Source organism: Triticum urartu, chromosome 7A (assembly GCF_056163025.1).
Source record: "Triticum urartu cultivar PI428250 chromosome 7A, HENAU_Tu73, whole genome shotgun sequence".
NCBI lineage: Eukaryota > Viridiplantae > Streptophyta > Magnoliopsida > Poales > Poaceae > Triticum > Triticum urartu.
The window spans coordinates 113,977,109-113,989,204 of NC_141879.1; the positions used below are offsets into that span (position 1 = coordinate 113,977,109).

At 44.5% G+C, this 12,096-nt stretch overlaps 1 pseudogene across 1 annotated transcript; it reads right to left on the minus strand.

The window, feature by feature from the left end:
• Positions 1–8,053: 8,053 nt before the first annotated feature.
• LOC125521524 (receptor-like protein 14) lies at positions 8,054–11,841 on the minus strand (annotated as a pseudogene). The gene is made up of 4 exons (XR_015611144.1): positions 10,957–11,841; positions 10,685–10,843; positions 10,428–10,496; positions 8,054–10,310 (listed from the first exon to the last, which is right to left on the minus strand). The product of XR_015611144.1 is annotated as a receptor-like protein 14 (transcript).
• Between the last annotated feature and the right edge of the window lie 255 nt (positions 11,842–12,096).

Consider the following 12,096-nt stretch of genomic DNA (forward strand, 5'->3'; position numbering starts at 1 on the left):
TCGAACTAAGCATATTGAAGTTCTTCATCATTTCATTCGAGATCATGTTGCCAAAGGGGACATTAATCTTAAGCATGTTCGCATCGATAATAAATTGGCGGATATATTTACCAAACCACTTGATGAGAAAGTGTTTTGCAGGTTAAGAGGTGAATTGAACATCATTGATGCTTCAAACTTGGAGTAGGAACTCCATTTAATACATGCAAGGCATGAGCCTATGACTAATCCTTGATATTTCTCTTATGTTGACTATCTTATGTCTTGGATATATTTGCACCTTGCATGCTATCTAACCCATGTAGGTACTTGGATGAATCGAAATCTATGAGATTGCAACTCACTCACATCTTGAGCATTTTCTATATCACTAAGTCGCTACACAATGGTGGATGAAGACAAGGAAGCACGCAACCATTCAAACATATCCTTTGACAAATTCTATCATGATTGTCATTTTGGATACACAAGTGCTCTTCCTTGCAAAAACTAACCCATGTAGGTAGATGAACTCAAAATTCAAGTGATGCTCCCAACTCTTGATGAGCTACATCAACCTTGAGCAACCCACACAAGTTCAAATACATGATCATGATCAACACCACCACCCAAGGTATGTTATTCCATCTTAGAGAAGCTTTACTCAAAGTCATGGGATAAAGAAACTCAACAAGATGTGAATACATCAAGATGCTTTAACGAAAAATGGTAACCCCATTTTGAGCTTAAACGATGAGTATGACCAAAGATCAAGTAATCTCACTTGACTCCTAAGTCAATATACTCTAACATAGGTGACTTTCTCACCGCCCAATTCTAGATGAAGTTCTCTTGTGTTCTTTTCTGAGCTCTTGCATTTGTCTCATGCATATTTGTTTTCCTCTTCAAAAAAACTTCATCTAGATTCTTTTTAGTTTCTTCTCTTTTATTTTCCGTTCTGCATTTTCTGCATTAAATTTCTTGCAAATCCTTGTAAGATCTTACTTGTCTAGTGAGCTGAGGTGACAAATATTTTCTCTGCGATGAACTCAGTCACACCGGGCTGTTTACTTCGGTCCAACCGAACCCTTTCGGTGCCACCGAAGCACCAAACTCGGTGCTACCGATTTCACTGCAGGAAAAACATCTTGCCACTTGTTTCTGAATTCTTTTTTATCCAGCTTCACTCAATGAATCTTGTCCTCGACCAGCATCCTACTCAAATTCTTGCTTTGTTCTGTGACTCAAGGACCAAACCCATCATGACAAAAAATCCAGAAGAACCCTTCTTGAAAATTGATGTCAAAGGGGGAGAGAGATCATCATATCTATAGGGGAGAGAATACTCTAGGGAAGAAAGAGACCCCAGATGCTTGGTGTTCAAGAGGAGAGAAGTCACATGTCTTCAAGGGGGGAAAGACGTGTTAATATTTGCTCGATTGTATTAGCTCTGTTTATTTCCTTTGAGCTCTGTTTTTGCTCTGATTTTTTGTTCCCTATCTTCTCCCAATATCCCATGTTTGATTCAGGGGAGCAAGACATCTAAGTGAAAGAAATCCTTGAATTTACCCATGTTAGATTCAGGGGGAGCAAGACATCTAAGGGAAAGAAATCCTTGAATTTATTGCATATCTTTACCTTTGGGGACATGTCTTTATCCAATGTGGTACTTAGTACTCACTCTACATGTCATCCCAGTCTTGATACTCTTGTGGTCTCTCTTGTTTGCTCTGGCCAGTAGGTGTATCTGTGTTATCTAACCTTGTTTACGCAGGTTCATCCCATCCTAAGCCAACTCAAGACCACAAGGTAAGTATATGCATCACAATCATGTGAATGAGAATTTCTTGCTGATGTGCATACTGTTTGCCAGAAGGACTCATGAGCATGAAGGTACATCTCTCATATTTTCATCATTTGCTCTGATGCATATGACCAAGATACATATAACACATTGCTTACTCTGTCATGTTTATGCATTCACATGCTCCTATATTCAATATTCACATGATTGCATACATGTAGGGGGAGCCTATGCAAGTTACATGTCTTTCCAGAGCTTTACTTTCTACTCTTAATATCTTGATCTAAAGCTTTGATGTATGTTGTCATCAATTACCAAAAAGGGGGAGATTGAAAGCACAAGTGCTCCCTAGGTGGTTTTGGTAATTAATGTCAACATATCTCTTGTTGGACTAACATTTTTATCTAGTATGTTTCAGATAAGTTCAACAGTGAAGTGGCATGGACTAGAGGATGTGAAACCCCTTCAAGATGCTAAGGACTAAGGATTGGCTCAAGCTCAAAGCTCAAGACTCTACATTTTCTATTTTAGTGATCCAAGATAACATTGAGCCTATAGGAAAAGCCAATACTATCAAGGAGGGATGAGGTGTTGCTTAATGAGGTTCTTGCTCAAAATGCTTATTGATATGCTCCAAAACCCTCAACTACTTTCTCACATCCACATATGACCTAAACCAAAGTCAAACTCGGCCCCACCGATTCTTCCTATCCGGTGCCACCGAGTTTCAAATGTCATAGCCACTGCCACAAACCCTAGGCAAATCGGTCTCACCGATAGGGATCTCAATCTCACCGAGATGGGATTGCAAACTCTATGTTGCCTATTGCAATACTTTCGATCTCACCGAAACTTGCGATCGGTCCCACCGAGATTGCAATGTAAACTCTCTGTTTCCCTTTTGTAACACTTCGGTCTCACCGAAATGAGCGATCGGTCCCACCGAGTTTACCTAACCAACTCTCTGGTTAGCTTATTACCAAAATCGGTCTCACCAAGTTTGTGTAATCGGTCTCACCGAGATTACATTATGCCCTAACCCTAATCATATCGGTCCTACCAAGTTGCATGTCGGTCCCACCGAAAACCCTAACGGTCACTAGCTTTGCTGAATCGGTCCGACCGAGTTTAACCATTCGGTCCCACCGAGTTTGGGAAGTTATGTGTAACAGTTAGTTGTGTGGAGGCTATAAATACCCCTCCACCACCTCTTCATTCGTGGAGAGTGCCATCAGAACAAACCTACACTTCCAACTTACTTTTTCTGAGAGAGAACTACCTACCCTTGTGTTGAGGCCAAGATATTCCATTCTTACCATATGAATCTTGATCTCTAGCCTTCCCCAAGTTTCTTTCCACTCAAATCTTCTTTCCACCAAATCCAAATCCTGTGAGAGAGAGTTGAGTGTTGGGGAGACTATCATTTGAAGCACAAGAGCAAGGAGTTCATCATCAACACACCATTTGTTACTTCTTGGAGAGTGGTGTCTCCTAGATTGGCTAGGTGTCACTTGGGAGCCTCCGACAAGATTGTGGAGTTGAACCAAGGAGTTTGTAAGGGCAAGGAGATCGCCTACTTCGTGAAGATCTACCGCTAGTGAGGCAAGTCCTTCGTGGGCGACGGCCATGGTGGGATAGACAAGGTTTCTTCTTGGTGGACCCTTCATGGGTGGAGCCCTCCGTGGACTCGCGCAACTATTACCCTTCATGGGTTGAAGTCTCCATCAACGTGGATGTACGATAGAACCACCTATCGGAACCACGACAAAAATATCTGTGTCTCCAATTGCGTTTGAATCCTCCAAACCCTTCCCTTTACATTCTTGCAAGTTGCATGCTTTACTTTCCGCTGCTCATATACTCTTTGCATGCTTGCTTGATATGTATTGTGTTTGTTAAACTTGTACCAAAAATCCACTTCAACCTAAAGATTTTAAAAACTGCAACTTTTGGTACTTAGTGTCTAATCACCCCCCCCCCTCTAGACACCTCTTCTCGGTCCTTTCACCTGTCAGCAGGCTATTGCAGGCTTCCGTTAGTCCGCTCTTGGCAGACTGAAACCTTTCAATCACCGTGCCCATAAGAACACGGTGCTCATCCACAATGGAAGCGCTGCGAGGCGCTTCTAGCTGATTATCTGGTGCCCCTGGTTGGACAGGGGGTCACCGGTGGAATAGGCATACCCCCTTCGTTCGAAGGAGGTCGCGTGCCGGATCCCGGAGCCGTATCGGTCTCCGGAATATAGTCCGGTTGAGGGCCGAACTAAGTACGGCCCTCCTCCCTAGTCTCCAGGGGGACTGGTTCCCCCTGGTGTTCGGCGGCGGGGGCTTCGCCTTCGGGCACCCCCTAAGCCTCTCCCTGGCCTAGGAAGGTCCGTTGGGAGAGAACCTCGTCGTGTCCTTTGGCCTTGGGAGAATAAGCGGCCGACGGTGTCTCGCTGGCCATCTCCTTTGAGTCCAATGAACCTCTTGATGAGGATCGCTGGGAGCTGTCATTGGCCGGACTGCAATGGCATAATTAACCATGTCAATACATTGAAGTGGAGATGCTGGACATATGGGTATACGGGAGTCATAGCACTTACGATGCAGCTTGAGGCTTGGTGCGGGGGTGCCGCTCCGGACTATTGTCGACGTCCCACGCGGATTTGTCCGTGAAGGAGCCCTTCCCCTTCTTGGACGTCCCCGCCTCCAGGTTCGTGGAGGACGCCCTCTTCTTCTTTCCCTCGTCAGGGGGAGGGTTGTTCTCCTCCTCCTCATCATCATCATCCTCATCCTCGGCGGCGGAGGAGCAGGTCTTGTCTTCGGATGTCGCGTCCGAAGCACTCCTGCGACGGGGGCCACTCCGGACCCCCTTGGCCTTCTCCGACGGCGCTGTATAGGGCGCCGGCACCAGCATCTTCGCTAAACGTGAAATGACTGGTTCTTTAGGTAGCGGAGCCGGACACTGGATCCGCTTCGCCCTCTTCATCCATTCCTGAAGAAGTAATGACAGCAAAAGTTCAGATATCCTCCTTGAAACAAATAAGTAGAGGACGCGTTAAAAACTTACCTCGCTGGCAGGGTGGTTAATATCATGCCCACGGTCCGAATCCGTGGCTGGCGGTATCTCGTTGCCCTTGAAGAGAAACTTCCAGGCATCTTTGTGAGTGGTCTCAAAGAGCCTCTTCAGGGTATGGTGCTTCTTCGGATTGAACTTCCATAGCGGGAGGCTTCGGCTTTGGCACGGGAGAATCCGGTGAACTAGCATCACCTGGATTATATCGACAAGTTTGACATCCTTGTCCACCATGCTTTGAACGCGCGTCTGCAGCGCTATCAGCTCGTCTAGCGAACACCAGTTCAGGCTCTTCTCGACTCAGGAGGTGAGCCGCATTGGAGCACCGGGGTTGAATTCGGTAGCTGCGGCCCAGTTGGTGCCGCGGGGTTCTGTAATATAGAACCATTGTTTCTGCCATTCCTTGACAGTCTCCACAAAAGTGCCTTTCGGTCAGGAGACATTGGACAGCTTACTCACCATGGCTCCTCTGCACTCCGCTTGCTGGCCATCTACCACATTCGGCTTCACGTTGAAGACCTTGAGCCACAACCCAAAGTGGGGCTGGATGCGAAGGAAGGCCTCACACACGACGATGAACGCCGAGATGTTGAGGAAGGAGTTTGGGGACAGATCATGGAAGTCTATCCCGTAATAGTATATCAGCCCGCGGATGAAAGGGTGGACTGGAAACCCTAGCCCACGGAAGAAATGGGGGATGAATACCACCCTCTCATTGGGCTTCGGTGTGGGGGCGATTTGCCCCTGGGCCGGAAGACGGTGGGCGATTTCCTTCGCTAGGTACCTGGCCGCCCGAAGCTCAGTAATGTCCTTCTCCCGGACGGAGGAGACCATCCACTTGCCTTGACCTCCGGATCCGGACATGGTTGAGTGTTAGCTTGAGTGGGTAGAAGATGAGAACTTGGGCGCTGGAGCTCAAGATTGGAAGGGCGAGGAGAAGGCGTGGGAGAAGAAGGGGGAATCCTTATCCCCTTATAAAGGCAGTGTATATTGAACGCCTCCTCGCTCGCCTTAAAACTCGCCTATTCCCAAGGGCTGTGTAAACGACACGGTTGGGTTACCCATACCCGTATTGATGAGAATCCCGCAATAAGGGGACATGATCTCTGCTTCGATAAGACATGCCAATGGCGACCGCGTCTCGAAACATGGAGCGGCAGACGAAAAACGGTTTGAAATTTTGACCGGACAGACGTGATGTCATGTTACAAAAAGTTGCCAGCGGATTGGATTCGTGAAATATTATATTCTCTCTACGGTTGTGTGTGGTGTGTGTGTTACAGGTCCGGACACGTCGGTACGTCCGAAGACTATTTTGGAGTTCGGAAGGAGGAACCCGCCTTGTAATGCCGAAGACAGATCTACGCGCCGGATACCTTGTCATTGAAGTCGGGTTCAGGGGCTACTGAGGGAGTCCTGGACTAAGGGGTCCTCGGGCGTCCGGCCTGTTAGCCATGGGCCGGACTGATGGGCTGTAAAGATACGAAGACCGAAGATTGCACCTGTGTCCGGATGGGACTCTCCTTGGCATGGAAGGCAAGCTTGGCGACCAAATATGTAGATTCCTTTCTTTGTAACCGACCTTGTGTAACCCTAGATCCTCCCGGTGTCTATATAAACTGGAGGACTTAGTCCGGAGGGAGATAGACTCATTACCATAGTCATATAGGCTAGACTTCTAGGGTTTAGCCATTACGATCTCATGGTAGATCAACTCTTGTAATACTCATATTCATCAAGATCAATCAAGCAGGAAGTAGGGTATTACCTCCATAGAGAGGGTCGAACCTGGGTAAACATCGTGTCCCCTGACTCCTGTTACCATCGACCTTAGACGCACAGTTCGGGACCCCCTACCCGAGATCCGCCGGTTTTGACACCGACAGCCTCCACATGTACATTACTGCTCAGGTTGTTTTTATCATATGCAGGTTTCTGGAGTTGTGTTATGGATTCATATGGCGAAGTTTCAAAAAGTTATGCTTTGTGCATGATGGCTCCCTTGTTTCTATGTTCATTTGTTTCAAATATTATGGTCGTGTTGCCTTTAGCATTTTTGATTTGTTACTTACTTTGATACATATTTTTTTACTGACAATATGCATTTCATTGGAGTTTGATGATTATTTGTGACATCTAAACTCTCCATTTTTTGTTACTATTCATATGATATTTGTATGTCTAAAATTTGTGTTACTACTTAATGAATCTGCATATATGTGTGCAGACTTGAGTAGGGTCCGAGATGAAAAAAAATCCAAAGATGACGCATGACTTGAGTATTTTTCACTTCAATTATTAATCTTTTGCAGGATTGTTAGTTACTTCAATTTGACTAGACAGCTTGAATGATGGTATCTTGTGTATAATATGGATTTGCTAATAACTATTTTATCCTTATAAGATGCATCCGATATTAATTTTCGTCATTGTTATGTATTCCCTCTGGCCCATAATATAAGAGCGTTTTTTACACTGGGACTGAGGGAGTACCATATATGATCTTTGTGGCATATATTACCATTGTTTCACTCTATACAAGCAAAGGGAAGGTAATCAATTTGAATATAAGCGCTGGAAACATAACATGTTTGCTCCTGTTGATGGGAGAACTATTGACATGACATTATCTTGCAGAAAATAATTATCATGGAACTTCTTGTTCACTGATTTCTCTGATGGAGTAGAGACATGACATGCCGAATTTCAAAAGACAATATTGTATTTCAAAATGCATGATTACATACCTCCTACATCCTTTGCACGGATTTTATTTTTCTTAGTTTTTATTTGCTTCTGTTCTTAGGTTCGTAAAACTGTAATGCAGGTATTGAGTTTTCATGTGCATGAATTGAGGATGTTTCTTACTCTGTTTGTAAACTACCTTGATCGTACAATGATCAAAGAGTACAAAGACTTCTACGTGGCCAGCTGGACCTCAAACCCACTGCCATTCCTTCTCTTATTTTAAAATAAAAACAACGTAGATGCATGCACAGGCTCCACCAGAGGTGCGGCGTGCCTCCGCTCCTACGCCTACCAGTTGCAGGTAACAATGACTAAGAAAATGGCTTAAGATTAACCTAATCCAAGATTTGGAAAAGCATCGCCTTGTTCCAATCAGGACATCACAATGACCAGTTCCAAACCACTTCACATCTTGAGAGTCCATTTTTAAGACCAACCAAAAAAACGTGGCCATAGAACATCAGAACCTTAATACAAGACTTATCAGTCAGAAATATTTTAAATAAGTTCCACAACCGTTGAATTGAATTGTTCTACTAGTACCACACAAAATTGGCCACATGATGAATTATTTGGCCCCCTGCAGAAAGGTCAATTGGTGCTCCGAATTTTTTTTGTGAATACAAAAAACTTAACTAGTACATGATCACCGAACCTATCCACAACCGAAAACCATGACCATCGCCAGCTTGTCTTAAAGTAAAGTACACCCAAGGATGTCCAGAAACCAACCATGTAGAACATCGCTGAACAACCAAACAGTATGATATAACCAACTTTATCATCTTCTTCTCCATTTTCTTCGAGCTCAGGAATCGACGGCGTCACAGAGCAACTCTTTCTCAATGGTGGGCCACAGAGATATGGATTACCTTCGTAGCTGCTCTGATCAAATGTGAGAAACTGCCCCCTTGTTCCCGGTGTAGGACCGGACAGGTTGTTGTATGCCACTGAGAACACCGCAAGGGACTGTAATGCTACTAGCTCTGAAGGTATTTGGCCTGCCAAGTTGTTGTGTGAGAGATCCAAGCTCTCCAAATCACTTAAATTAGATAAGGACTGTGGTATTGATCCATCAAACTTGTTTTCCGAGAAATTCAATGCCCTTAACCACTTCATGCCACCTATACTTTCATGAATGGATCCTTTCAACTGGTTCGAAGAGAAATCTAGTCCAGTCATGTAGTTCAGTATGTTTCCCCTGTAATTGTCCTGCCTGCCCTTGGTCATGAATTCCTCTTGATCTGGCAGCCCAATAACATTGAATAAAACAGGAAAAGTTCCAAAACCAGGTTGGAAATCAAATAAACTGTCATCGGATCCCATAATGTTCATGCATAAAGGTAACTGCCCCGATAGTCTATTATGAGACAAATCTAGTAGACGCAGATACTTCAAACTGCATATATCATTTGGAACTGTCCCTTCAAACATATTGCCTTTTAATAGCAGTACTTTTAGCTTTGGAAAGGACTTCCCTATCAGCTTTGGAAGGACACCACTGAATTGATTTTCTTGGAGATCCATTGTATAGATATTATTTCCCAAGTACAATGGAATAGGAAAGGTTCCATTTAATCGGTTTCTACTCATATGAAGGTAGCGTAGACCCGGTAAGCAATGCACTGGACCAGAAAGGTTATTTTTCGACACATCAAGAAACACAAGCTTTCACAGGCCGCATACTTCCGACGGAATCGATCCAGCCAATGAGTTCCCTCTTAAATTCAAAATGGCAAGTTCTGAGAGTGCGGATATGCAAGTAGGGAGCAGGCCGGTCAACTTGTTATTGCTAGCATCAAATGTCATAAGTATCAGACTGTCACATAACTTCTCAGGAATTTTCCCGGCGATTTCATTATCGCTGAGCAATAGATGTTTAACGGCAGGTAATAGTATGTTTGGAGAGAACGACCCATAGAAATGGTTTCCAGACAGTTTTAGACCAATGATGTTTAACATATTTCCAACAAAAGCAGCCGCAATGTCATCTAAGAAATTGTTGTATGACAATTCTAAATACTGTAGACTATTCATGTAGCTAAAGGAAGAAGGAAAGTTGCCTTATAAGAATTCCCTGATAAGGATATGTAACTCAGATTTGGTAATGTGGTGTTAATGTCAACAGGTAATATGCTTAGCCTGTTAGAAGATGCATCCAACCATTGCAAACCGGTGTGTACTTTGGACGGAAGAAGAGGACCTGCAAAGGAGTTACTACCCAGAACTAAGTGTGATAGGTTGACATTATTTTCTATCAACCATGAAGGGAAGTTACCACTTAGGTTGTTGTTAGACATATCGACGAACTCTAGTTTATGTTGATGCAACAAAAAACTTGGTATGATGCCTGAATTGCCATTAAGGTTGCAATTTCGCAGCACTAGAACCTGAATCTGAGCTGGCAAATTTGTTGCTGGATTCTCAGTTTGCACATGAAAGTTGTTACCGCTGCTTGCAAGTTCCAGTTTAGTCAATTGTCTATGATTTTGTAAGGAACTCAGCGACAGAACTCCTTCAAGAGAGTTATTTACGAGTGAAAGCTTCTCCAACGATGTGAGTTTTGCAAAGATAAGAGAGGGGAACTTTACTATTAATCTATTATTTTCCGACAGACCGAGAATTCTGAGAGAAGTCAGATTTTGCATGCATGATGGAATCTCTCCAAATAAAAGATTGTCACTGAGATATAACACTTGAAGATCTCTCATGTTGCAGATATCTGTAATGAAAACACTTAGTGATTATTCTTTAATGCGCCATGTCACCATCCTGGTATTGTAGTTGTACACATACGATGCATCATCTACTTGTTGATATTTTTTCCGAAAAGATTTACCTGTAGGTATGGTGCCTTTGATATCATTATTGCCTATGTCAAGAGTATCCACCTTCATTATGCTCAGTTCTGTACAATAAACAGCATGGTAAACCATGAGAAATGATTTGGAAGATGTGACTGGCACAAACAGATCACTACGAAAAAGTTTAAATACTACATGCATCATTCTGATGCAGAGGCCGGGGGTGATCCTCCTTTTCTAAAAAACCGAAAAAGTTTAAATACTCCTCGGGATAAGAGAATTGAAAGCTCACTCTGTATTGTCATATTGGAGCTGAAGTCATTCCCGTTGAGGAATAGGGACCGTAGTGATGAAATTGCAACCAAGGATGGGACGTCACTCTCCATTAATTTGCCATTATATGATAAATCAAGAACTTTTAGTCTGTGTAATTTTGACCATACTTCAAAGCCTGCAGAAATAAATAAACAAACAGCCTATGAGGAAAAAGGAACATTTGCTGGAGAACAGCATAATTGGTTTGAAAACCGCGCTCAATGAATCTAGAGAGTCTGGACGAATTACCTGCACCGGGTGTGCATCCTTGTATCTTGAGGCCGCTCAGGGACAGATCCTGCAGCTCTTGCAAGGGGAGGAACATGGTGGTGTTGAGTTGAGTAGGCCTGTGCTGGAGGCAATACCGTGCAGCATGCTCAGGTCGAGGCCCGTGACACGAGCTGTCCGGGAGCTGCAGCTCACCCCCTCCCACCGGCAGCAATCTGTGGCGGTGCTATTCCAGTCCAGCGACGAGTTGTAGTTGAACTGGCCGTGGATGTCCAGAAGCGTCGCCCTCTCGTCGTCCCTGCACCCCTCGCACCCGCCGCCGCTGGATAGCACCGCCAAGCATAGTAGCAGGGCCATCGCCGGCGGCATGGCCCTTGCTCGTACGCACGCTCGTGCTAACTGGCCAGGTCAAAGCTCGGAGAGTACTGACTGAGCCAAGTGCTACACATATATATAATAAGCTCGAGCAGTCTTTCTTAGGCAGAAGAATTTCATGAGCCCTGCTCGTGCAGGCCAACTGCGGCGTGTGACTGACTCGGGATTCAAAAGTCGGTAGGTGGAGAAACTTGACTGCGGTCGGATACCCTGGCCTGACCACCATAGACGCAGTCAGAGGTGGGGGGCGTGACACTCCCGGGCCCCCTCCCCTCTGGCCGGCCCTCTGGACGAAGCTTCCTCACACAACAAGCTTTATTCGGTACAGACTAGTATATTTTTAATAATATGAACATGTAACTTGTCAAATGCCACTTCTGCAGCAGGTGCTCAGATAGTCAGATGAACTGAAATGAAGTCATTTCGAAGTGTCCAGTAATCCACAGCCTAACATTCTCAAACAGTCCAACAATAAATTCCTAATTCCTCACTCTGCCTCAACAATAAGTAGATTCAGAGACCAAGTCATGCGAGGTCGACTCAAATCGATCAAGTGCGCTGAAGAAGAAAACCCACTCAAACGAATCAGACAAACAGTACATGGTTACATGAGCAGGGTACTGCACAGCAGACAGGTGACCAGCTGAACCAGGAGAAAGAGTGATTTGTTGATTTTGGTTGCTCCTTCTAAAAGCATATGTGTGTGTGTGTGTGTGTGTGTGTGTGTGTATATATAAGAATCTACTAGAAGAACAAGACAACTCCAAGTGACTAATCCAATAGAGA